This window comes from Podarcis raffonei, chromosome 9 (genome assembly GCF_027172205.1).
Source record: "Podarcis raffonei isolate rPodRaf1 chromosome 9, rPodRaf1.pri, whole genome shotgun sequence".
Classification (NCBI taxonomy): domain Eukaryota; kingdom Metazoa; phylum Chordata; class Lepidosauria; order Squamata; family Lacertidae; genus Podarcis; species Podarcis raffonei.
In genome coordinates this window covers 66,603,941-66,631,368 of record NC_070610.1, presented here as the reverse complement: position 1 = coordinate 66,631,368, position 27,428 = coordinate 66,603,941, and the positions used below count along the sequence as shown (strand labels likewise).

Below are 27,428 nucleotides of genomic sequence, written 5' to 3'. Positions count from 1 at the left end.
CCTAAATATACTCTGAAGAACAGCAAAGCATGTCTAAAACCAGATTTTAAACATTTTAAAGCCAACACCCTGAACAAACAACAAAGCTATGCAGGGCGAGAGAAAAAAGGGATCAAATCCAATTGCTCAATCAACATCTGTTGGGGGAGGGGACTGGACCCCCTCAATGTGGCGGGGGCAGAGGAGGCTGAGCGCAGAGCGGAGTGGCCTGGCTTCAGTGGCAAACCTCTCCTGAGTGTGAGAGAGGAGGAACTGCCAGCCATTGAAGCCAAGCTGCGCTGGGCTCCGTGCTGGCCCTCCTCCCGACAATGTGATACTGTGCACGCAATGCGTGTTGTACACATTGTCAGGAGTGCATGCAGGAGCTGGGCCCTGTGACCAGTAGGGCTTTGCAGGACTGGGGCCTTCCTAAGTTTGTTCTGGAGAGGCAAGGCGTGGCCGCACAGATGAGGCTGCTTGGTAACTCACTGCACCTGGTGGCAAGAGCCGGGAAGGGATATAAGGTCAGCATTTCCCTTTGGCTCTTTGCCACAGCGACACGTTTCCTGCCTTGCTGCGTTTGGCTTCTTGCTTCCTGATCCTCGGACCTCGGCTTCTTGACTCCTTGCTTCTCGACCCTCGGACCCTTGACTTCGTGCCTCCCTACTTCCTGACCCTCAGACCCCTGACTTCTGGACTCTCGTTCCTGCTCCCACCCCGCCATCTTGCCCACAGCCATCTTGCCCACAGCAACACGTTCCCTGCCTTGCTGTGTTTGGTTCCTTGACTCCTTGCTTCTTGATCCTCGGACCCTTGACTTTGTAACTCCTTGCTTCCTGACCCTCGGACTCTTGGCTTCCTGACTTCTGGCTTCTGGACTCCCGTTCCTCCTTGCCAAGCTAGTTTTGATCCACAGTAGTTGTATATGATATGAGCTTTGAGCTTCCCATTCCCTGTTCATGCGGAGTTGAGCAACTATATGCACACTGGCACTACTCTGGGGAAGATGATGGCAAAAAAGGAGAAATGCGTTCCAATTGCTTTTTTCTTTTTCTTTTTAATGCCCAGCTGCAAATGTCAACTCCTGGTCTTGGACTTGATTACTGCAAGTTTGACTTGCGAAAAGCATAATTAAAGCTGGGATTAATGAGTTTTACGTGAACACAGAAACTCGTTTTCGTTTTCTCCCTGGGAACAGACTGCAATACATTTGCAGGAATCAACTCTCTGTAATGTTCCTTTGCAAGCAATATACATTAATTGCTACTGAGTGACCTACTTTCCCATCGGGGTAGGCCCTACACTTCAACAGGTATGCAGCGCAGCACGTTGGTTTGGAAGTATACTGAGCTATTTGCAGCACAATATTTTGTAACTGATACAATCGCGATGCTCGATTTCAAGGTGAAAAGATGCAAGCAGTTTCACTGCAGCCTATCAGAGAACTAAGCCCCAGTCATGTTTCTGGGACTTTTGAAATGCTTTGGTTTGACAAGTTGAGTGGCATCTGCAATTTCCAGTCCTCCAAATAAACAAGCAATCAAAATCAACATATGTATCACATTAAAATGTGCACCTGGATTTTTCAATTTTTAATTTTGGAGCTAAATCAGGCCAATCTCCCATCCCCTCCGATGCAATTTTGAAAATACTGTGGAAGAGTTATGCAGGCACACATACAAAAGTTTCACTTGGCTGGTCCATCACTGCAGACCTTAAGAAAGCAGTCCACACTCGTACATTATCCCAACTTTTTTCTGATTGCAATGTTGTGTTAGAATTAGATGCTGCAAGATGCAGCTCCTATCAAAAGCTTCGGCATCATCAGGGTTGCTTCCATACCCCAGCTAAGACATTGCTTTTCTGCAATCATCTGGAAGTGGGGTTAAAATGGAGGTCCCACACTGTTGGAAGTACAGCAGCAAGGATCGTTCAATTAGTAACCTAAGGGTTAATTCTGCTGACAGTTAGCCAACCAAGGGGATGGCTTTGGTGAATGCATGTCCTAGCAACCACTCACAATGGCACGATCCTTGCTGAAGTAACTTGAGCTCTGATTGACTGCGTAGTTCTAAGGGAATTTAGTTGTAGTTAATGTATGCCTTCCTGCTATGGACTAAGACCTCATCTGTTAAGAAACTTTGAATCATAGAACTATAGAGTTGGAAGGGATCCCTAGAATCATCTAGTCCAACTCCCTGCAATGGAGGAATCTCAGCTAAAGCATCCATGACAGATGGCCATCCGACCTCTGCTTAAAAACCTCCAAGGAAGGAGAGTCCACAACCTCCCAAAGGAGACCGTTCCACTGTTGAACAGCTCTTACCGTCAGAAAGTTTTCCCATATGCTTAGTTGGAATCTCCTCTCATTTTGAGCCCAACCCTCCAGAGTAGGAGAAAACAAGCTTGTTCCCTCTTCCATGCAACAGCCCTTGAGATATTGGAAGATGGCTATCTTATCTCCTCTCAGTCGCCTCTTTTCAAGGCTACACATGCCCAGCTCCTTCAATCACTCCTCATAAAACCCCTCTGTTTATTTCTCTTCACTGAGAGCCAGTGTGGTGTAGTGGTTAAGAGCGATAGACTCGTAATCTGGTGACCTGGGTTCGCTTCCCCGCTCCTCCACATGCAGCTGCTGAGTGACCTTAGGCTAGTCACACTTCTTTGAAGTCTCTCAGCCTCACTCACCTCACAGAGTGTTTGTTGTGGGGGAGGAAGGGATAGGAGAATGCTAGCCGCTTTGAGACTCTTTCGGGTAGTGATAAAGCGGGATATCAAATCCAAATCTCCTCCTCCTCCTCCTCCTCCTCCTCCTCCTCCTCCTCCTCCTCTTCTTCTTCTTCTTCTTCTCCTCCTCCTCAAGTTATATGCTGTTCTTGTTCAGTTTACTAAGTAAAGTATTATCAGTTTCTTTTCTCTCTGGACTCTGTCTGCTTCTAACATATACATCACTACCCATATCACTGTATTATCCAATCATGCCCTTCCTCGTGGCTAAGATCCTTCTATCGTGTCTGAACACATGTGAATTCTATTCAGCAAAAGTTATATTTAATGCTAACTGAAAGCCTTCAGTTTTTAGGTTCAACCCATTTCATTGCTTCCTGTTGACTGAAACTTTGTGTGATGGATGAATTTTTCTTAGGTTCTCATTCTTCCAATCATTCATCACATTTCCACATTCCACATTCAGTTAACAGTTTTTGTTTTTTGTTCAAAAGGAAGTCCTCAAAAAACACACCACATTTATGCACATTTTTGGGTTAGTGAGCTGCACCACAAAATTCAGAGAAGTGTGAATTTTGAAGGATAGCTATATTTCAGTTTGTGTATTGCTTGGGAAATGTAAACCAAACTTTCCCGCCCACCCTAACTGGCACTAAGAGCTTAGTGGTGACTACCCTCTCATTTGACCCCTCTCAATTGCCTCTCTCAATTGCCCTCTCTGCAAAGAACAATAATAGCTGCTATTTGGACAAAGTATAGGAAGCATTGGGACGTGGGTGGTGCTGTGGGTTAAACCACAGAGCCTAGGATTTGCCGATCAGAAGGTCAGCGGTTTGAATCCCCACGACGGGGTGAGCTCCCGTTGTTCAGTCCCTGCTCCTGCCAACCTAGCAGTTCGAAAGCACCTCAAAGTGTAAGTAGATAAATAGGTAGGAAGGAAGGTAAATGGCGTTTCCGTGCGCTGCTCTGGTTCGCCAGAAGCGGCTTAGTCATGCTGGCCACATGACCCGGAAGCTGTACGCCAGCTCCCTCGACCAATAAAGCGAGATGAGCGCCGCAACCCCAGAGTCGGTCACGACTGGACCTAATGGTCAGGGGTCCCTTTACCTTTACAGGAAGCATGCAGGCCCTGTTTGCAGCCTTCTCATGTGCATCTGCATGGTCACTGTGGGAACAAGACATTGGACCAAGTGGGCCAAAGAACAGTGTTCTTTCCAAGAAAGACCCCACAACTGACAGTGGGGAAAAGATCTAGGTCAAAACCTAAGCTGTGTGTTTGGCTCATATATCAACCGAGCCAATGTTGTGATCTCTGACAGTTTATCTTAACATACACTGATTTCTGTGTTGTTTGAAAGAGTCAATGCCAGACCCTCTGAGTGTCCCTATTTCCCAGGGACAGCCCTGGATTTACAGAAGCCATCCCGGTTTCTGATTTGATCCGGGAATTTGGGCCCGCTTTTCCTTAGGACGTCCATGTTTTCATCAGAGAAATGTTGGAGGGTATGGAATAGCATATCCCCAGGACTTTATTCCAGTGCCTCTCAGCTGGGCACCACTGTCATTCTAACAGAGCGAGGGAGGTGTTCATGGTGAGATCCAGCACCTCTTTTTCTATACAAATAGCACTGGATGTCCCTGTTTCCATTGGGGAAATGTTGGAGGATATGCAACGCTGGACTAATTTATATTCTACATGGATCAGGATTCATTACCTCTCCTTTAATAGTAACCCAGCCTTTCCTCCCAATTCTGGCGCTTGCCGCATAATACATATGCATGCACGAACTATTGTATTTATATTTCTGAGAGCAGCAGCAGAATGAATAGCAATCAGTTGCAGTTTACAGCTTTACATATGAGGAACTGATTGCTATGTATTCCCCGCCTCCCTTTCGCTTCCTTAGATGCAAATGTAAGTAATGGCCACACAACCGCAGAGTCCATTTTAAAAACCCAGTCACGGTCTTTGGCTCCTTGACACAGGCACCGGGAGCCTTTGGGAGCCGTAGATTATTATTAAGAGGCCACCGAGAAGAGAAAGATTGCTTTGTAATTTGCAGCGCTTCATCCATTTGGGAGGGCCTGGTGTAATTGACAATTTTAAAAAACATAATTGACAATTCAATTACATAGCCTACAATGCAGACAATATTAATTTTGTCATCCCCAAGTGCTCTTCCTTTCTTGGAGCACAGCAGGATGGCGCTTCTCCCCAACCAGCCTCCCGTCCCCTCTTTTGCCCAAGACACCAATTAGTTGCTTCATGACGGGTCTTGCAACCTTCAGCGGGGAGATGCGTCTGTGTTGCTTGATGGCATATAACTCGGAGGCACTGCATGCCAGCCTTAACAAACAGAGACCATTTCTCCCTTTTCCTTCCACTCACGTGCCCTTTTGCACCCAGCTTGCCGCACAGAAATTGAGCACACAAAGCATTTTCTGGAATGGAAGTAGGCCCCTGGCAGGTGTCAGGAGTTCAGCCTACACTCAAGTAGGACCCTGGCAGAGACACATGCCCGACAGGCATGTTCTCTCCCTCCTGGTTGATCGTTTGGGAGTTTCAGAAGCTTTCTTCAGCCCAAATATCACAGCGAACTATGCCACCCGACACCGGCACACTTAAGGATCCGCAGAGTTTGCGCAACTTGCGTGACAGACCTCAGCAACTCAGCATTTTGGCTAATCTACTTTATTTATATATAAACACACACGGAGCACTGCAACATGGCTCCCTCTCTCTCTAGCATCAGACAGCAAAGAGAAAGAACAAAGGACAATAGTCCCACTTCACGGAACACAGTAACCCAAACCTCCTGTCTCCGTCACTTCCCACTCTGTGGAGTCAAAACATACACCGTCATGTGATAGACAAAAATCCCATGACTGCAATCATGGAGCAGGAATTCTAACAGCAGGGACTAGCAGGACACTGACGAGTGTACAGTGCGGGGGGAGTGGGAGTGGGTCTGGAGTCTGACTTGGAAGAGGGAGCAATATTTTGTGGGGACCAAAGAGGCAAGAATCAGAGGCAGGGGAAGCTTCAGAGCTGGAGGAAGAGGCAGGCCAGGCAAGTGTAAGGACAGGTGCTTCCCCACCCTGTAAATTATAATAGATTTAATTGACACAGAAATGGAAAATGTGTGTGTATTCATGAAGGTTTAAAATGGAAAATGGCTAAATGTGCATTGGGAGGTTTCCACAGTAGTTTTTCCAAGGGTAATTTATGGACCTAAGAGGTATCTAAAACCATTTGCGCATGTTGCCATGCAACCAGTCCATGCAGAATGTAGGCACCCTATATATAGAAATGAGCAAACCAGTGATATTTTAGTGAGCAGGCTAGCAGGCTAGATGACACAACACAAAACACTGTTGCTGTATGTAGGTTTTATTTTATTTGTTTTTTATCTTATATTTTGGAAAATGTACATCCAGGGTTTTTTCCTTTAATTTTTTGGGGGGCCCCCAAGAGAGTGGGGCCCTAAGCTATAGCTTGTTTAGCTTATACATAAATCCAGCACTGCCTCCAGCAGGGCTCTTCTTTAGTCCTTACACTGAAAATTAAAAAAAAAAACTGAATCCAAGTGTATATAGAATGAATAAGTCAAAACTAGGGGAGCGAAATAGTCTCAGATTCTTACTTTTCAGGGTCCGCTTGGCTTCTTGCAACAACTATTCATCCGTGGATTCTTTCTGACTGTGAGAGAAATAGCTTGCTCAACAGAGTTCAGTAATGGCTGTTACCAGGACGGGCAAAGGGTGGGGATAATGAAATGATACAGTTTTTGCATATACATTTTTCTCTTTGGGAACTTCAGGTCTGAAATATATATATATATATATATATATATTTATATATATATATATATATATACACATGAATCACCCTAAAAGTAGAGCAATATGGTTTATTGCCCAATAAACCAGAATGTGGAGGCTGATTTATTATTGAGAGATGAGGAGCTGTAGGCCACGACTAACATTAGTAAGTGCAGCAGACAGACGGACAATATGGCATGTGAGTATATGTTGCAGCCCATGCCTGAAATGTGGTGAATGTTGACATTCCTATGTGAACCCCCCTCCCCTAATCATTAGAATGGCAATACCTACCTTAACAGCACAATCCTAACTTGTTGTTGTTGTTTAGTCGTTTAGTCGTGTCCGACTCTTTGTGACCCCATGGACCAGAGCACGCCAGGCACTTCTGTCTTCCACTGCCTCCCGCAGTTTGGTCAAACTCATGCTGGTAGCTTCAAGAACACTGTCCAACCATCTCGTCCTCTGTCGTCCCCTTCTCCTAACTATCCCTGCTCAAAAATAGGTAAGTGAGGTTAGGCTTGCAGCTTCAGCGAAGCAAAGTGCCACAAAATAGTGAGAAAGCTTTAAAGTTCTCTGGAACTCTTTATCCTGCTGGATGCTAAGCAAAGGAGTAATAATAATAATAATAATAATAATAATAATAATAATACAACACCTAGACTTACATTAAAAGTCATAAAGCCTTCATTGGTCTCAGTGTGAGGTGGATGTGTGGGGAATCAGGCACGAAATATTTTTTCATCCAAGCATGGGGGAAGCTGTGGCCCTCTAGATGTTGTTGGACCACAGCTTCCAGCATCCCTGACTCTTGGTTATGATGGCTTGGGCAGATGGGAGTTATAGAGTCCTACATCTGCATGGCTTGAAGATTTATTGCAATACAAACAATTGGACGTCTAACCGAGCATCCGTGCCTTATGAATCAGTTGACCCTTCTGAGGAGTGCTTCCTGGTTCTGCAGAATATCCTGAACCTATGACCCTTACATTTCTGGGTTTGTTTCCTGTCTAATACCTTTTCCATTCTTTGGGCTCAATGAATAATTGCCTCCTCTTCCAATGAGGAAAAGCTACCCTCCTACTTTCCGAGGCTGCCTGTGTTTCTTGAGCAAGCTGACTTCTCTCCCTCCTACTCTCTGCTAATGCCTTATCTACATTTCATTCTGTGCCATGACATTTCATTCCGTGTCAGGGGGAGGGGGGCTGCTCCCAGCTGTTTGACTGCTTCCTAACTCATGCTTTGTTTTTCTACTTGGGGCAGATAGGTTCATGACAACAGGTTCCCCCATCCCTAACCTAACCTATTAAAACTTTCCCCTCTTCCCCTCTGCTCCATCTCTATAGAATGCTGACTGATAGCTCAGAGACAGGAGATGGAGAACTGGGTGGGAGAGGGTATGGCCTGGAGGAGGACTCTGAATAGGAACACTCAATGCTGCCACATTTTGTTGCAGATTCAACTTACCTGTTAACCTCCCCTCAACCTCCCCACCCCCAATGCATAGATAGATCAGTTCTGTACTCCCCCCCCTCCACCATTCACTACACACCTTCACAAGCCCAGTTCTTGGATTATTGGCCCTGTTTTCTTCTTTAGAGTTCTTCTTATGAAAACCTTCAGTTTTTTGCATTCTCAGATACAAGGTTATTCCTGACGGATAAAAATAATGTGGTTTGCATAGGCATGTACAGGTGCATTGATTTTGCTTCCTAATGATGTATCTGTTCCACTTAAAACATTCGCATGATCTCATCAGAATTCATCTGGTATGTGAGTGGATAACCAGAAGATTATTGAGGGATTGCTTCATTTTGAAAAAAGAAGAAGTTCAGAATCAAATATTAGCATGCTGGTTTTTCACTATTTTTTCCTGCGTGTCCAAAATTCAGGAACCGAGCGGGCGGTGGGAATGAAAGGGGAGGGGAAGTCCTGGAAAGGTGTGTTTAATAAATGCAGTCGACATCATTTCCCTCCTGATGCTCAACTCAAGGTAACTTTGATTTCCAATCAGTTGCATGAAGTGTATTGCAAAACAACAACAACGACATTCAGAAGCAGCTGTAGGAATTGTAAAACCTGCTGGGCATGAAATCAGAGTGGTACCCCAGAAAGAGCACAACATCAGAGGTACTACCCCTCCCCTAACAATTATGATATATTCTGAGGGGTTTCCTCTGAGCTAGGCGGTCAACCAAGATATTGGGGTTGCTTATTTATTATTATTTATTGCATTGCTTACCCTCCCTTTACTGGAAGGTCCTAAAGTGTGTTATAACATATAAAAATGCAATTAAAACAGTAAAAAAAATAACATACCGGCCAAACAGAAAAAATAATAATTGCACCCATAACTCCCAAATCAATAAGCCATACAACACATTACAGGTTGTTGTCGTTTAGTCGTGTCTGACTCTTCGTGATCCCATGGACCAGAGCACGCCAGGTACTCCAGTCTTCCACTGCCTCCCGCAGTTTGGTCAAACTCATGCTGGTAGCCTCGAGAACACTATCCAACCATCTCGTCCTCTGTCGTCCCCTTCTCCTTGTGCCCTCCATCTTTCCCAACATCAGGGTCTTTTCCAGGGAGTCTTCTCTTCTCATGAAGTGGCCAAAGTATTGGAGCCTCAGCTTCAGGATCTGTCCTTCCAGTGAGCACTCAGGGCTGATTTCCTTCAGAATGGAGAGGTTTGATCTTCTTGCAGTCCATGGGACTCTCAAGAGTCTCCTCCAGCACCAGAATTCAAAAGCATCAATTCTTCGGCGATCAGCCTTCTTTATGGTCCAGCTCTCACTTGGTCCAGCTCTCACTTCCATACACCCTTCTATTACAGGTAGGCTACCACAATCAATTCCTTGATTTTCAAAGGCCAGCGTAAGGAGGCACATTGGCAGCAACCAAAGGAAGCTGTAAAGGGATAATGCCAGGTGCACCTGTGTGTGCACGACAGAGAGAATTTCACATTACTGGGGCCATCACTGAGAAGGCCCTCTCATAAGCTGCCTTGCCCTTGCAAACCTCCAAGAGCATTAGGACAACCTTAAGGTCTTCAGCTGCTGATCTTAATTCCTGGCCTCTAGGGAAGCAGGCACACCAGATATTTGGAGGCTAAGTCATTAGGTTGTTCTTTATGAATTTGGGGGTGGGGAAATCAACCACCCAAATGTCCTATATATACTTCAGGAAGAAGTGATGGATCAGCCAATGCAGTCACTAACATCAGGGACTCCCCTGGGAATGGAAGGTTGCAAATCCACTTCAAACCATGGTTTCTGATACGATGGGGTAGCAGGGCAAAAATAAGGGAGTAGATTCAGGGTCTACTATAGATTAAAAGAGGTGCATAGAGGACCCACCTCACTGTGGTTTGCTGAAACGCAGCATGGAACTTCAGAACAGGTTCCTGATCTGTAAAGCACAGCTTGCAAGTGCGACACAGGTAAGTCTAGATTCAGGTAGGTAGCCGTGTTGGTCTGATGCAGTCGAAATAAATAAAATAAAATAAGAAAATTGTCCAGTAGCACCTTAGAGACCAACTAAGCTTTTTTTGGGTATAAGCTTTCATGCGCTTGCACACTTCTTCAGATACACTGAAACAGAAGTCACCAGACCCTTATATATAGAGGGAGGGTGGGGTGGGGGTTTTCTCAGAAGGCTGGTAGGAGATGGGTGATTGGCTCAATGGGTATGGTTAACCTGTTGACGACTGTTAACGACTGCAATTAGTCCTACAGGAAAAAGCAAGGGATAGTATGCAGATGACCAAAAATAGCTTTAGCTAAAGAAAAACCCCACCCTCTATATATAAGGGTCTGGTGACTTCTGTTTCAGTGTATCTGAAGAAGTGTGCATGCACACGAAAGCTTATACCCAGAACAAACTTAGTTGGTCTCTAAGGTGCTACTGGACAATTATTTTATTTATTTATTTATTTTGACAGATAAGTCTGATCTCAACGTATGTTTACAATAGGCTTTGGTGCATGGCCTTAAAAGAGGTTTCGTATGATTATGATGCCTGTTGAACATGCAAGGAAATAAGGTTTCAGGGAGATAAACGGTTAATTTTCAGGCCTCTGTGCCTTTTAGCAAAAACCCAGCGAATTCTGTCCCTGGTGCGCTAGGCCTCATTCATGCTGGCTTAATCCTAAAAATATGAACAGGAGATTAGTGCAGTCATCTGTCAAAAATGTGTGACAGACATTGCACAGCTTTGATAAACGCATCATAATTAGTGGAATGTGGCAAAGTGACTCAAAGAAAGAGAAGGGGGAACCTGATATGTATCAAATATTTTTATACCACCCAGCTCAAGTCGCTGACAGGCAAGCAACCCTAAAGCCATGATCAGATGACGAATCTGGATCTACACAGAAAACAAACAAGCACAAAAGCCCCAGCCAGAAGCATCTCCTACAATCGCAGCAGCGAGGGTTGCCAGCTTTTAAAAACCGGGCTGCTCCTGTGCAGCTGTTAACAGCAGAAGTTCGGGACCAATAAAAAAGTTGGCAATAATTTGTGGCGGGAAAGCTGTGGCTGCCAAAGAGTTAAAGACACAAAAGCGGCCTCTTTCGAGCATTTGGGCTCCCTAAGGAGAGTCCTACAGGGTAGCCAGATGTCAATTTAAAAAAAATTAAATTACTTTATAGTTTCAGTCGCTTTGGATATTGTTGTTGTTTCAGTGTATAATCCATAACAACACCCCCTCCTCAAGAGTGGCTAATAACATTAACCATACAGAGCTCACGAGTAGAAAAAAATGGATTAAAGTGTTTAGTTTTGAAAATAAGCAGAAGGAATAAGCATAGAGCGGCTGCAACAGTGAAGTCTTGGATAAGATTAGCTTTTTTCCCCATTTAACTGTATGATCCACAATCTACCAGCTGCATTACACCATCCACAGGAAGTCTTCATATTTAAAAGTTTGGTATGGAAACTCTGGCCATTCTTGAGTCTTGAGTCCTTGATCTTTACACCTTAGGGCAGGCTTCCTCAACCTCGGCCCTCCAGCTGTTTTGAGACTGCAATTCCCATCATCCCTGACCACTGGTCCTGCTAGCTAGGGATCATGGGAGTTGTAGGCCAAGAACATCTGGAGGGCCAATGTTAAGGGTATCAGGTGGTTGCTCGAGAGCAATCAGGCAAGATGCCTCACTAGTCTGTGCTAAAGCTTTCTTATTGGTGCTAAAAAAACCTTTGCAAAGCAGAGCGCCTCTATTCCATGTCTTGCTCATTCACTGGCAGAATCTGAGAGTGGGCAGTGCTTAAATCTTCCCCAGCAGAGTAGTTTCTTGACCCCCAGTCTGCGCCTCCCCTCTCTGTGTGGAAGCCTAAGCCTACTGTGCAGGGACGGTTTGGGTAAAGGAGGACCTCCCTCCTCCCCGCTTTGCTCAGGCAAAGTGTCCTGGCACCTCCTTGCCTCCTCCAAGCCCTGCATCTCCTCTCCACTAGAGGCCTGGCTTCCTTCCTCCGCTGAGGAAGTGCTGCTTCCCACGATCTTTGGGGGTTCTCTGTAATCCATCTGCCTTTTCCCCTCTCGGCCCTGAGCCAATGGCAGTTCCCTGACAGCCAAGGTTGAGGGAACCTGCCTTAGGGCACCCTTTGCCTACCTGGCACCCTCCAAATGCTTTGCGCAACAACTTCCACCAGCTGTTCTTGTGGGTGGGTACTAGGTGGGCATTGCAGAGTCTCTCGCTGTCTTCTGACTCAACCTACAAGAAACAGTGTACTGTATCTGCTGTACAGACCAGGCTCTTAAAGCAGATGGAACTTTGACCTAGAGGTGCTTTTATCATCTCCATCTGATGAAGATGAATATTGGATTCCTCCTGGGCTCTGAGCTAGTGTGCATTAGTGCTCGACAGTGCTGTGTGCTTTGCACACGTCCAAATATTTTGGAGTGCATAACTGTGGCCTGTGGAGTGGAATTTCCCTTTTCTTACCAGCGTTCTTTACAGCAAGGCAAATAGGGCATTCCTAATTTTTGTACTGGGATTGGGTTGCTCACATATTCTCTTCGAAGTCTTCCTAGATTTCCCAAAATTCCCAAAATTCTATGTGGATTTTTTATTTTGTAATTGTTTTTACTGAAAAACAACAACAATGTCAGCTCACATCAACAACAAGAATAACCCATCAATTCTAACATATATATTAATATAAGCAGGGCCTATGTCCAAACAAATCTCCAACAAGACTGATAATTAAAGTGGTACCTCTGGTTACGTACTTAATTCGTTCTGGAGGTCCGTTCTTCACCTGAAACTGTTCTTAACCTGAAGCACCACTTTAGCTAATGGGGCCTCCCGTTGCCGTCGGAGCACAATTTCTGTTCTCATCCTGAAGCAAAGTTCTTAACCCGAGGTACTATTCCTGGGTTAGCAAAGTCTGTAACCTGAAGCGTATGTAACCTGAAGCGTCTGTAACCCGAGGTACCACTGTATAAGATAATACAGTAAAATGTAGAAAAAGCAATGAGGTCTGCAGGCTGTTGAGGAATGAATGGCAGATGTTTATTTCTCCAGACATGAAGTCTAAGTCTCTTTGTCACCATAAAAGATGGCAAGATCCACTTTCGTTGTCCACCTGTTACTCCCTTCCAAAAAATTATGATACAAAAATATGTGAGCACCTGCAGATATCAAGGATTTTTTTTAGGCAAAGTTAATACGAGCAACAATTTCTGATGAGAAAGAAGACATCATGTAATATGCCCACATGATATGCCTCACAGAGAGGGCTTTCCCCTGGGGGAACTCACAGGAACTCAGTCCTGGCACCTCTTTTTCTCGAAAATTACCATTGCTCACAGAGGCATTTCCACACTTACTTTGCTGCATGCTTTGTGATTTGAAATCTCTGCTGGGGTTCTTTCACCAAGGAGTCCTTGCCCCAAACTTGGAACTTGGCATCCAGGAATTCTCCTTTTATAACCCCCCACCTTACAGCCTTCAAGAGGAACAGTTCTGCTCCCTTCCTCTCTGTATTCAGTGAACCTATGAAGGAATCCTTGGAAGAAGTTGAAGTGAGCTCATAGCTGAGAAGTGAGATATAAAGCAGCCGTTTTCTTGCTCACAAATTTAGCTGATGTGCCAGCATTCACCAACTTGGTGCTCTCTGAATGTTTTGGACTACAATAGCTCTGCTAGCTGGGGCTGATGGCAGCTGTAACCCCAAACATTTGGAGGGCAAGAGGTTGAGGAAGACTGCGTTAGACCATTCTCAAAGGTACATGCACACGAAAACTCATACCAGTAACTAACTTAGTTGGTCTCTAAGGTGCTACTGGAAGGAAATTTTTTATTATTTTATTTTATTTATTTTATTTTGTATCGACTACGGCAGACCAACACAGCTACCTACCTGTAACTATGGTTATTCACAGTCATAGCGAAACCAATAGCAATGTATTGCATGTTGTTCCCCAGAAGGTAATGCTATCTGGGGAATAATCTGTAAAAAAGATGTTGTTGTTGTTTAGTCGTTTAGTCGTGTCCGACCCTTCGTGACCCCATGGACCAGAGCACGCCAGGCACTCCTGTCTTCCACTGCCTCCCGCAGTTTGGTCAAACTCATGCTGGTAGCTTCGAAAACACTGTCCAACCATCTCGTCCTCTGTCATCCCCTTCTCCTTGTGCCCTCAATCTTTCCCAGCATCAGGGTCTTTTCCAGGGAGTCTTCTCTTCTCATGAGGTGGCCAAAGTCTTGGAGTCTCAGCTTCAGGATCTGTCCTTCCAGTGAGCACTCAGGGCTGATTTCCTTAAGGATGGATAGCTTTGATCTTCTTGCAGCCCATGGGACTCTCAAGAGTCTCCTCCAGCACCATAATTCAAAAGCATCAATTCTTTGGCGATCAGTCTTCTTTACGGTCCAGCTCTCACTTCCATACACCACTACTGGGAAAACCAGAGCTTTAACTATACGGACCTTTGTTGGCAAGGTGATGTCTCTGCTTTTTAAGATGCTGTCTAGATAAAAAAAGATAAACCACCCCAAATTAAGTGACGGGGCCATCATGCCACAGTGAATTTTGAAAATGGAAACTTTTCTTCCCCCACCTAGATAATTGCTGCGACTTGGGCAGCTGTGTCTGTTTTACTATTCCCCAGGAGCTGTATAGGCAGCCTAGAGCTCAGATAAAGTGAGAGACTGAAAGAGCTGGAAAGCAATTAAAACAAAAGGGGCTCCTATTGATGTGCAAAGCCTTTGTGTGATGCTTCAGCAAACCTCTGCATATTGGCTCAGGGGCCTTGCTCCCCTTACCTTTGGCTGCCCTTCTCAGCTGCTGCTCTCCCTTTAAGCCTCGCCTTTTTCTTTTTCAAGGGGAACTTTCATCCCCCCCCACCCCCGTAACTGGCAAAAACTCCACTTCAGAGGATTATTGATCATAATGCAGATCATTTAGTTCAGAGAAAGCCTACATGGGTCTGGAGATAATAAATTCTCTCTCCCACCCCTACTTTTTAAATCTAGCTGTTCTGTTAGATCAATACTGCAAAGTTGCTAGCAGCTCAACAGCGGCTGAGACGGTAAGAATTGCCTTGCTCATCTGCTCAAGCGTTTTGTCTCTTAAGAGCAGCCAGCCAAACACCTCTGCAAGCTCGAAGGGTGGCCAGGATGTGTGGGCAGGGCTAACCAACACAGTAACTTCCGGATGCTGTCGGACTACAACTCCCATCATGCCTGACCACTGGCCATGCTGGCTGAGGCTGATGGTGTAGCCTTATTGGAGTTCACTGATTGGGTCTGCGTTGCTCCCGGACAGGAGGAAGGAAGTCAAATGACACTGAGGGTTGGTTCAGAGAAAGAGTTCTTTATTTCTGCTCTCCGGAACAGCAGAAAGGCACCTGTGTGGTGTGTCCACAGCAAGTCCAAAGAAATGAGAAATTTCATGCAGTATATATATATCCTCCAGGCACCCTCTCCCTCCTTCCCCAGGAATCCAACCATATTAGCCTATACACGCAGGTTGACATCACATATGTTCCTGTATTCTTAACCATAAAAGGGTATTCCTTCCTGTACTTCTGACCATAAAAGGGTATTCCTGTTCCTACTCTTATCTTGGAGCAAGAGGTCACCAACTCCAAGAACATACTCTGGCGCTGTTCCCGGACTAGGTCTGTGTGTCAGGACATAAGATAAGACCTAGACATGTCTTCCCTACTCCACTGAAACAGCCAAGGTCATCCTTGCCGTCACGAACTGATAAAGGAGAGGGCTCTGAGCACTTGTTTATACAGCCGGGTTTTTGTTTATACATTGACTCAGAGCTCAAGTTAATGGATTTTAGCTAAGGAAAAAATAGGGATTTTGGTGCCCTTTTCAAACTGCCTGCACAGTCAGTTTTGGGTTTGGGAAACCCATTCCTTCAACTACAACTCCCATCATGCCTGACCACTGGCCATGCTGGCTGAGGCTGATGGGAGTTGGAGCCCAACATGAGGGCCCCACCTTGGCTACCCCTTTGTGTAAGGTTTCCAACATTGGTTTCTGGTCCTTGCTTCTTGAAGCAGCATGATCGCGAGATCTCAGCACATCACCATGCGGCTTTCCTTGCTCTGAAAAGCTCCTCCTGCTGATTTATGCAGATCCAGCTGCTGTTAAAGATGCAGGACCAGGCTAGTGTCCTGGGTCAGGGAGTGATATAAGTAAAAAAACCTGCTCCTTTTCCCTTATGGGGTACCCAAGAGCCCTAATAATAATAATAATAATAATAATAATAATAATAATTTGTACCCCGCCCATCTGGCTGGTTTTCCCCAGCCACTCTGGGTGGCTGGAGAGTCCTTTGCAGGTTCTCCATTGGTACATAGCTGTCAAATTACAGATTTGAAAATAAGGGACCAGCAGCCTTGAAAATAAGGGATCAGCAGCCAAAATAAGGGATTTTCCTACAACAGGTATGTTCAGCTTCTGAGCCCCTCCGAGCCAAAGGCAGAAAGCCCAGCCAGCAGCCAAATGAAGCCTCAAGCGGTGGTTCCCACAGCGCAGCAACCCGGCAAAGGGGATGCAGCAAGGAAAACCGTTGGGAAGTGCTGAGCAAAGGCGAGTCCCCAGGCAACGAGGCTGATTTGATTGGCACAAGGCATGCAAGCTCCACCCCCCAGTCGTTCTTAGACTCCTTATTGGGTGAGCAACGCAGCCAAGCAATACAGTTGGAGCCTCCCTCCTCCCTGGCCGGCAGGGAGGGAGGGAGAGGAGCTGCTTCCTTTGAAACCTGGGAAATTTAAGGGGCATCATCAATAAGGGACAGCAGCGGGACACAGTGCTGGGATAAGGGACTTTCCCGCCAAATAAGGGACGGTTGACAGCTATGCATCGGTAGGAGAAAATAACAGAGACCAACCAGAGAATATTGAGAAGCAAAGCAGCTAGTAAGTCTGATTTTTATTAACTGTTGCAACAGGGTGCTCCCCACACGCAGGAGAGAGGAGGAAGACCCAGAACAAAGGTGTGCCCACCCTTATTTTAAATTGCCTGCCCTGGAGTCCAACACCACCCCCAGAAACATCATACATACATCACAGAAAAGGCTGTCTACAACAGAAATCTGAGTGTGTTGTTTATCTCCTGTCTGGCAAGTTACTTGATTGCATTATCTGTGTTTTGGCCACTCTTTTGTTGTTATAACTACTTAATTCCTGAATCTAGGTCACAGGTCACAGGCTCACACCCTGTTCATATCTTGAATGTGTCCTTAAGACAGGATTTGTGAGGAAAGAGACAATGGGGAGGTTTCCCACTTTGACCTTAAAATTCTTATAACAGGAGTTAGCTTTGCCTGCTGAGCAGCAACCTGAAGGGGGAAGAAGGTGAAGTGACTCCACCTGCAACTGATCAGCTTTCAAGGCCACAGAGCAAAGAGCCAGATGAGAACCAGCTGGCTCTGGGCTTCTAAAACAGAGCTCTCAGCAGCAGTCAGATGCAGGAAACAATGATGGTGGTTCCTATCTCTCCCTTGCTGCTTTCCATCTTGGTTCTGTGATCATCTGGATTCCCTGACTATCTGACTTTGCATGTGGATTCTGCTCAGAGACTCCTAACTCCTGCTTGCTTAGCAATGGGATTTGGATGGGGCTATGACAGCTAGTTCCCAGTGGTCAGTTGGCAGTCAAGAGCTTCCAGGAGTCAAATGAATGGTGTTCCCTAAATATGGAAGCCCCATGTGCTTAACAGCCAGGGATAGACTTATATAATTCACAGGATGCCAGACCACGCCCCAGAGGGTTATTGCAAATAAGAGTTTAATACAGGCATAGGCAAACTTGGCCCTCCAGATGTTTTGGGACTACAGCTCCCATGATCCCTAGCTAATAGGACCAGTGGTCCAGGATGATGGGAATTGTAGTCCCAAAACATCTGGAGGGCCAAGCTTGTCCATGCCTGGTTTAATACAACACTGTTAACTAAGGTTGCCAACTTTTCCACCAGCCCCTGCAGCTGTGCTCTTAACGACAGATCAATCTGGCGTGATTAGCAGGTGGTATTTTTTCTTTCCGGGACACGGGTGGCGCTGTGGGTTAAACCACAGAGCCTAGGACTTGCCGATCAGAAGGTCAGCGGTTTGAATCCCCGCTACGGGGTGAGCTCCCGTTGCTCAGTCCCTGCTCCTGCCAACCTAGCAGTTCGAAAGCACGTCAAAGTGCAAGTAGATAAATAGGTAGCGCTCCGGCAGGAAGGTAAACGGTGTTTCCATGCGCTGCTCTGGTTCGCCAGAAGTGGCTTAGTCATGCTGGCCACATGACCCAGAAGTTGTATGCCGGCTCCCTCGGCCAGTAAAGCGAGACGAGCGCTGCAACCCCTGAGTTGGCTACGACTGGACCTCATGGTCAGGGGTTCCTTTACCTTTACCTATCTATGCTCCAAAGCTTTGCCTGCTTGTTCTTGCATCTCACAAGCCTCTGTAAACAGCCACCGGAAAAGTTGGCACCAGTATTCTCACTTCCCTGGAAGTAAATCCCAGCAAAATAGGTGGGATTGACCTTTGAATAAAGTTGTGAGATTCGAAGCCTGTTCAGCATTATCTCTTGACCAAATCCATGCCAGACCGCATTTAAGTCTAATTAATCCAAGCAGTTCTATTGTCAAAGAACATGAAAAGATAAATTTGTTCTCTTTCCTTGTTTTTTTTTTTAATTGAATCCAGCTTAAGCTCCGTAACAGAGATTTCCTTTAATCTCACTCTCCAACATGGCTGCTTAATTTTCTTTGGGGACTTAAATAAACTTGACATGTCATGGCTGGTTCCAGCCCTGAAGATATGGAATTTAATATGGCAAGGAGACCAGTTTCCTTCCAGCTACTCAAACAGCCGTATGTCTTTTCCAGGTGTGGGACTTTCCGCTGTTGACGGATATGAATTTGGCACCCCAGCCAAACTTCTGAAAAAAAATACTGGTGGGAGAATTGCTGGGGTAAGTCTGTTTAATTTATTTCTTTTGTGCTACAGAGTTTGATGGCAATGGCAGGGTTTGGGGAGAATTAAAAATACAATTAAGGGCCTGTGCATTCCTATGTAGGAATGGAGATGAAATTCAATTTGGTTACCATTTAAAGGTGAACCCACCTAATTCAAACTTCCCGAAGTAACATACACACCCAGCCCTGAAAATTCGCACTTCCCCAAATTTTGCAGTGCAGTTCTCCAGGCAAATAACATGTACAAAAATGCATGTATAAGTGAAAAAAACATACAAAATGAAATTTTAGGTGAAATCGCTTTGCAAAACTGTATATATTGGGCAAACTTTCATACAAACATACGTGTATGTCAGGGGCTCAGGAGCAGAAGCACAGGGGAGAGAGGAAATGGAGAGCGAAGGGGAGGGATCCGAGGGGAGCGTAGGGGAGTATGACAGTGACCCGAGAGATTCCATGAGCTTCTCCAGCGAATCAGAAGATTCCCAGAAGGGGGCGCCGATGGTGAGGGCAAGGGGGGTCCCAGGAGGGACGCACCAGAAGCAAGGGGCCAGCGGGGACTCCCAAGGCAGCAGCGGGGGATCAGGACCAGCTCCCCCACCAGAGCGCAGTGGGGGGGGAAGAGTCACATGTGTCAGGACCAGCCTCTCCTCCAGCGGGGAGAGAAGATGAGTCAGGGCTGACCACGCCCCCATCGGAAAGTGGGGAAACGGAGGGGAGGTCAGTTCCAGCTAGCCTCCCCGAAGGAGGGAGCAGTGACAGCAGTGTAACGGTCAGAAGGAAAGTGGGAGGCTGGGCGCGCGGGACAGCAGGAAACCCGGATTGGGAGCCAGGTCCTAAAGCCCGACGGAGGGAGGGGGAAGAGTCAGAGGACTCAGCGTCAGAAGAGTCTAGGAAGGGCGAGACCCCGATGGGCAGGCGGACCCAGAGGAGGAAAGAACAAAGGAAGAGGTGGAGCAAGGCTAGAATCTTAAACTGGTGTCAGGGGGGAGGAGATTCAGATGGAGCTTCGGCGGTCTAAAGTTTGAGACGTAGTGCTGCACGCTGCGGCTGTGGAAGTGAAACTGAACTTCAATAAAGACTTTTATACTAAACAACGAAGCAGCGTTGGTCCTCTGTGAGCTGGGACCTCGGGCAGCTCTGACAGTGTATTAGCAGAAATTCACACTAAAATGCTGTTGAATTTTCACTAAGACATAAAAATCATAAACAATAATTGATGTGGAGAACTGAATTTAAGATTGGAAAAATGAGAAACTGAGAATCCAGAAGTGATATTCACCACCCTCACTCCTCTGTGTGTTTATTTAGGAAATTGGAAATAAGCTCAGTCAGTCAGTAGGTTTTAGGAATTCACGCACATATATTTTGCATCTTGTCAATTTCATATTTATTTATTTATTTGTTCGTTCCTTCATTGGTTTATTTACTGCCCTTTGCTGTTAAGGCCCCAGGGGTGTGTATGTGCATCAATAAATGTATAAAACCAATCCAATAAATTGGGTCAAATATAATAAAAGCAATTTCATAACTCTAAGACACAATAGGAAGAGGCAGCTTTAAATTGTTTGTCAATTCCTCTGCTGTACAATCAATGCAACATTCCCAAGCTGTACAATCAATGCAACATACTAACATTGGGTGTAAAATGATGTTCTGGAATTTTATAAACTTAACTTCTGCTAAAACCAAAACACCAAAAAAAGCAGAAAGGGAGGCAGAGGGTTCCTTCAGACATTCAGCCTGGCAATCACACAACCTTTGAAATAAAACCTTCTAGCAACTAGGCATGGAGCTGAGTGAACAGAGCCAATACAAAATGCCCTGTTTGTCTAAGGTGGGATGGCACACCTGCAGTCTTCCTGATATTTGTTGTTGTTGTTTAGTCGTGTCTGACTCTTCATGACCCCATGGACCAGAGCATGCCAGGCACTCCTGTCTTCCACTGCCTCCCGCAGTTTGGTCAAACTCATGCTGGTAGCTTCGAGAACACTGTCCCACCATCTCATCCTCTGTCGTCCCCTTCTCCTTGTGCCCTCCATCTTTCCCAACATCAGGGTCTTTTCCAGGGAGTCTTCTCTTCTCATGAGGTGGCCAAAGTATTGGAGCCTCAGCTTCAGGATCTGTCCTTCCAGTGAGCACTCAGGGCTGATTTCCTTCAGAATGGAGAGATTTGATCTTCTTGCAGTCCATGGGATTCTCAAGATATTCCTGATATTGCTGGACTACAACTCCCTGGCATTGGCCATGCTAGCTAGGGCCGATGGGAACTGTAGTCTAACAACACCAGGTTCCCATTCCTGATCTAAGGCACAAATGGGCAACCTGTGGTCTTAGGGGCACATGCTATCTTTGGCCTAATTTCATGTGGCAGGAAAATAGTTCTCACCCCTTCCTTTTATTACCACAACATCCCTGCGAGGTAGGTTAGACTGAGAGCGAGTGACTGGCCCAAGGTCACCCCGTGAGCTTCATGGCTGAGTGGGGATTTGAACTCTGGCTTCCCTAGTCCTAGCTTGACCATCAAACTGCTAACAGTTTGATGGTCAAGCTAGGACTAGGGAAGCCAGAGTTCAAATCCCCATGCTCCATGATTGCAGTTATGGGATTGTTGTGTATCACATGACGGTGTATGTTTTGACTCCATAGAGTGGGAAGTGACAGAGACAGGATGTTTGTGTTACTGTGTTCCGTGAAGTGGGACTATTGTCCTTGGTTTTTTTCCCCTTTCTGTCTGATGCTAGAGAGAGAGGGAGCCATGTTGCAGTGCTCCACGTGTGTTTATATGTAAATAAAGTAGATTAGCCAAAATGCGGAGTTGCTGAGATCTGTTACACATGTTGCGCAAACTCTGCGGATCCCTAAGTGTGCCGGTGTCGGTTGGCATCGGTCGCTGTGATGTTTGGGCTGAAGAAAGCTTTTGAAGCTCCCAGACGATTGACCAGGAGGGAGAGAACATGCCAGTCGGACATGTGTCTCTGCCAGGGTCCTTGTGATGGCCTGGGAATCCGATTCAGAGGCTGAACCGGAGGAACCCCAGCCTGCACAGGAGTCCCCGCCTCCAGGGCCGGCTGAGCTGGGGCAGGGCCTTGGATCTGAAGCGCCTGCACCTCTGCCGGATCCTCAGTAGCAGGCACCAGGCGATTCCACTCTGGCTCCGGAGGTGATTGAGGACACAGTGCCTACAGGTGCGCCTCTCCCAGCCCTGTCAGGGGAAGGTGAGTCTCCCCCTGGGTCCAGTAACCCTCCAGCCTCTCCTGAGCTGCAGAGGCTCGGGGCAGAGAGGGGAGGGAACTGGTTTCTCCCAGGAGGAGTGCTCACCTTAAGGCCAGGAGAGGCGGGTCTCCTGGGGGCCGGGACCGCCCCTGGCCTCAGAGAAGATAAAGGCCAGTCAGCCCGGTCCCAGGTTGCGGGAGCAACGTCGTTGAATACCTGCTTCTGCCCGGACCCAGACCTGTCCTTCCAGAGTTCCCGTCCCCGCCCGGCTTCCTGCTTCGGACCCCGCCTCGCTCTTTGTGAACTGTTTCCAGACTAGTGATCCAGGACCGGACTTTGACCACACCAACGGTAACCTTCCCCCCGGGACCAGCACAGTCCTACTCAAGTGTAGGCTGAGCTCCTGACACAACAACTACCCCACACTGGCTGGGGGCCTCCTTCTGCTCTGTGTGATGAGCTAGTGAGCTTTCTAGAGTTGTGTTCATGAAGAATGATCGCCTGATGCCTGAAACAAGATATTTTGTGGGGTGGCCCTTACAGCTTTCCCTTAATGGCACCCCTCCTTAAATGTCCAGCGTCAGCACTGCGGTGGGTAGATGTCTTTATTCACAACCACTTGCACCTGAAAGCAGGGAGGGGAATATATGTGAGATTTTATGTGTCGCTTCAGACAGCTGCAGATTTTTACATCAAAGTTATTAACCTCTGAAAAATGGGGGTTATAATAATGGAAGTGGTGACACACACTTCATCATGAAGGTCACAAGCAGTGTTATTATAGTAAACTCAATGTTCCCTGTCCACGGATATTGTGGAAAGGGCCCTTGTGATGGTCTACTTTATGAAAGTATAAAGAGAAAATGAAATCAGACTTAGCATTCATGGAAGTTTCTTGATTGACCGCTTTGGAAGCACAAGTGATTCCTGTAAACTAGAGGGAATAAGACAGGCATAGTACTGCACGCCTCTTAACATCACTTTGTCAATACTTGTGACTGGTGAAAGAGTGGCTTGTTCTTCAGGGCCCTTACTTTTCGTCCTTGGCCGAGAAAGGCTGTTGAGTGTCAGATGTAATATTTATTTATTCCCAGCAGGAACTGTCCAATGGAACTCCCCTATGCATCAGCCGATACATTTGTATGTTTCAATCCTGCTTTCTTCAGGGTTTGGGGGCAAATCAGCCAGTTCAACTGAGGAACTTACAGTGGTACCTCGGGTTACATATGCTTCAGGTTACATACGCTTCAGGTTACAGACTCCGCTAACCCAGAAATAGTGCTTCAGGCTAAGAACTTTGCTTCAGGATGAGAACAGAAATCGTGCTCTGGCGGCGCGGCAGCAGCAGGAGGCCCCGTTAGCTAAAGTGGTGCTTCAGGTTAAGAACAGTTTCAGGTTAAGTACGGACCTCCAGAATGAATTAAGTACTTAACCCGAGGTACCACTGTACTGGCATAGCCAAAACAAGCAGGATTTAACCCTCACCTATGAAGCAGTTGATCTACCAAGCTCCTAGTACGTTTCTGAGCACAATTCAAAGTGTTGGTGCTGATCTTTAAAGCCCTAAATGGCCTCTGCCCAGTATACCTGTGGGAGCGTCTCCACCCCCATCGTTCTGTCCAGACACTGAGGTCCTCCTCTTAAGAGTTTTCTGCTGGTTCCCTCACTGAGAGAAGCAAAGTTACAGGGAACCAGGCAGAGGGGCTTCTCAGTTATAGAGCCCTCCCTGTGGATGTCAAGGAAATAAACAACTACAGGCATACCTCATGTTACTTTTGCTTCAGGTTGAGCGTTTTTAGGTTGCGTCCCACGGCGACCTGGAAGTACCGGAAAGGGTTACTTCCGGGTTTTGCCACTCCTGCTTGCGCAGACGAGCAAAATGCCGTCACGCGCATGTGCAGAAGTGGCGAATCGTGACCCGTGCATGCGCAGATGCGGGTTGCATTCTGCTCATGTTGCGAACGAGCCTCCGGAATGGATCCCGTTTGCAACCAGAGGTACCACTGTATCTGACTTTTAGAAGACATCTGAAGGCAGCCCTGTTAGGGAAGTTTTTTAATGTTTGATGTTTTATTGTGCTTTTAATTCTCTTGCGAGCCACCCAGAGTGTCTGGGGAAACCCAGCCAGATGGGTGGGGTATGTATAAATAAATAAATAAATAAATAAAATTCTTATTCTTATTCTTATTATTATTATGCACACTTGGTTCAGGCATGCTTGGTTTGAGCCCCCCTTCAAATAGAGGATCCCTCAAGTAGAGCTATCCTCTGTAAGGTAGGACACATGGCCCCCCACTGGCAAGTCTGAAGTGGTACAGCCCAGAAAGTGCATCATAATATAATTCCCCTGCATGTGTAGAATGGATTAACAAAAGTTCTTAGGGGTGCTGCACCCACCCCACCTAAAGAAGAGGCTAACAGCGGTTCTCTCTCTTTTTTTAAATAATATTTTATTAAGTTTAACAATAGAAAAGTAAAACAATAAAAACACAAAGAAAATATAAAACACAACAATACAAACTTTCACGATACATAAAATACAAACATTTAACAAGAAAACAAAAAAAGACAATCAACACTCAAAAAGCAGAATAAGAAAAACACAAATCACTCTTTTCCAATTATTCATCTTCAATTAACTTATTTTCCTGACTTCCTCACGCCTCCCTTTTTTATATCCCTTTTTAACAATTAGTTCAGCAAATTCGTATCCTACTACTTTATCCTTATTTATTTTACCTCCCAAATTTCAAATTTTTATCTCTTATTACTAGAACCCCTTCATTTTAATTCAATGTCATCAGCATTCAAACATTTTACAATACTTCTGTAAATAAGTTTTAAATTTCCTCCAACCTTCTTCCACCAACTCTAACAGCGGTTCTCAACCTGTGAGTCCCCAGATGTTGTTGGACTACAACTCCCATCATCCCTGAGTTCTGGCCTTGCTTGCTAGGGGTGATGGGAGTTGTAGTTCAACAACATCTGGGGACCCACAGGTTGAGAAAGGCTGGGCTAGGAGATTGAACAAGCACATGTTTAGAATTCGCTCCCCTTTTGTATTCTCTGCAGCAGGACAGCTAAATGTACAGGAGGATAATAATTACCGGTAAGTGTCATGAACTGGCAGGGAGGAGGAAGACAAACCCAGCAAGGGGTATAGCTGTGACTGGGACGCAATGGGGCAAGCTGGGGATGGAGAAGGTTGGTGTAGAAAATATGGGGCAACGGAGGATGGTGAGGGGATTTGGATCAGTGCACAGGAACCAGAGCAGCAGGACCCATCCCCAGATCCAGAGGGCACTCCCGTCTCCATGAACATGGCAGGCCCTGAGGTGTAGGGAGCAGTGTGAGTGCTCTAGTGCATGTGTAGGCAAACTAAGGCCCAGGGGCTGGATGCGGCCCAATCGCGTTCTCAATCCGGACCATGGACGGTCCGGGAATTAGCGTGTTTTTACATGAGTTGAATGTATCCTTTTATTTAAAATGCACCTCTGGGTTATTTGTGGGGCCTGCCTGGTGTTTTTACATGAGTAGAATGTGTGCTTTTAATTAAAGTGCATCTCTGGGTTAATTTTGGGGCATAGGAATTATTTCATTTTTTCCCTCCAAAATATAGTCTGGCCCCCCACAAGGTCTGAGGGACAGTGGACCAGCCCCCTGCTGAAAAAGTTTGCTGACCCCTGCTCTAGAAGGCTAAAGCAGGCAAGGGCCCACAGCTCAGCTCACTAGCTGCCCAGGTGGGGCTTGTTAGCTCTGGGAGGAGGCTCAGGACAGGTGAGGGCTATATGCCTCGTCAAGCCCAGATGCTGCCCTCAGTGAAGGAAAAAAGGGAAGCAGAGCTGAGGAGCTGCGTCTGCTCAGCGTCCCACGTTGGTTGGACCATGACTTGGATGGTCCACGGAGCTCGTTGGGACTGTCCTTATGTGGGACTGACCTTCAGGTGCCCTGGCACCTTGACCGGTCGCAGAGGTGAACTGAATGGACTTTGGACTTTGTGCCCGTTAGCCTGCCAGACTCTGCTTGCGGAACTGCGTACACCAGCAGGACTTGCTGCCAGGTACCCTGTGGTTCAAGACATAAATAATCTACCGATTATTTTATGTCACTTGCTCCTCAAGCATAATCGGCTGAAGTGGGGGAAACCATGAGCAGCCGAACTTATCTCTTGAATATGTTTCAGGGCCCTCTTGAGTGTCCAGAGAGTTAAAAGATCACCACTCAGCTTTTTCAGATGCCTCTATCTTCTGTCCCATATGAATCTTCCCCGCCCTCTGCAGAATCATATTCCTCTTCAGCCCCAGGCTATAAACGATACAGAACATCCGTTTGCCTCATCTCCCCCCTGAAACACAGGCTGAATGAGAGCCTTGTAAAACTTCCTGTGTTCTTTTCCTATCCTGGTAGCACTTGTTATCTGAAACAGCTGACTGAACGCTGAAACTTTTCCAGACTATTTCTGTACTCGTAGAGGGGGGTGCCTGTTCTCCACTGAGCTCAACTGAACTCCCCAGAAAAATAAATATTAACAAGTGCTCTGTTGTGTACAGTTTCGGTGATCTAGCTTTTGCTTCTGTGCTTTGGTGTGTAAAACCATCTGATTGAAAGGACAAGACTCTTGTGCATCTTTGCTATAAATACGCCACAACTCAACAAATTTAGTTCAGTTTATGCCTATTTAAATAGCCTAAACCTGGAAATTTTAGTGAGGTCCTGAGAACTGTCTTTTTAGAGATTACCGTATTTTTCGCCCCATAGGGTGCACCGGCCCATAAGGTGCACCTAGTTTTTTTGGGAGGAAATAAAGAAAAAATTATTATTTCCCCCCCAGGTGCGGGGCTGGGGCGGGGGAAGCCCGAGCTTCCCCTGACCCCAGCCCCCAGAACAGGCTGTTATCCGCAAGCCGTGGGACAGCTGCGTGACTTCGCGCAGCTCCCCCACGCCTAGCGGAGAGCTGCGCGAAACCCGAAGCCTGGGTATGCTGAGCTCAGCGCGTCCCAAGCTTCTGTGTGCAGGCAAGCTCTCTGCTAGCCGTGGGAGAGCTGTGCGAAGCCCGAAGCCTGGGGTGTGCTGAGCTCAGCGCGTCCCAAGCTTCTGGGTGCAGGCAAGCTCTCCCACGGCTAGCAGAGAGTTGCGCGAAGCCCGAAGCCTGGGGCATGCTGAGCCCGAAGCCTGGGGCATGCGTGAAGTCACACAGCTCTCCCACAGCTTGCGGATAGTTTCCTGAAGCCTGGAGAGCGAGAGGGGTCGGTGCGCACCGACCC

At 46.5% G+C, this 27,428-nt stretch overlaps 1 long non-coding RNA gene across 1 annotated transcript in view; it reads right to left on the bottom strand.

Moving 5' to 3' along the window:
• Window positions 1–371: 371 nt before the first annotated feature.
• LOC128421413 (uncharacterized) overlaps window positions 372–27,428 on the bottom strand; it is a 68,066-nt gene continuing 41,009 nt past the window's right edge. Inside the window, exons 2-3 of the long non-coding RNA XR_008332307.1 lie at window positions 533–625; window positions 372–463 (exon numbers count right to left, since the gene is read on the bottom strand). This is a non-coding gene — a long non-coding RNA (uncharacterized LOC128421413). The remainder of the gene's footprint in view (window positions 464–532; window positions 626–27,428) is intronic.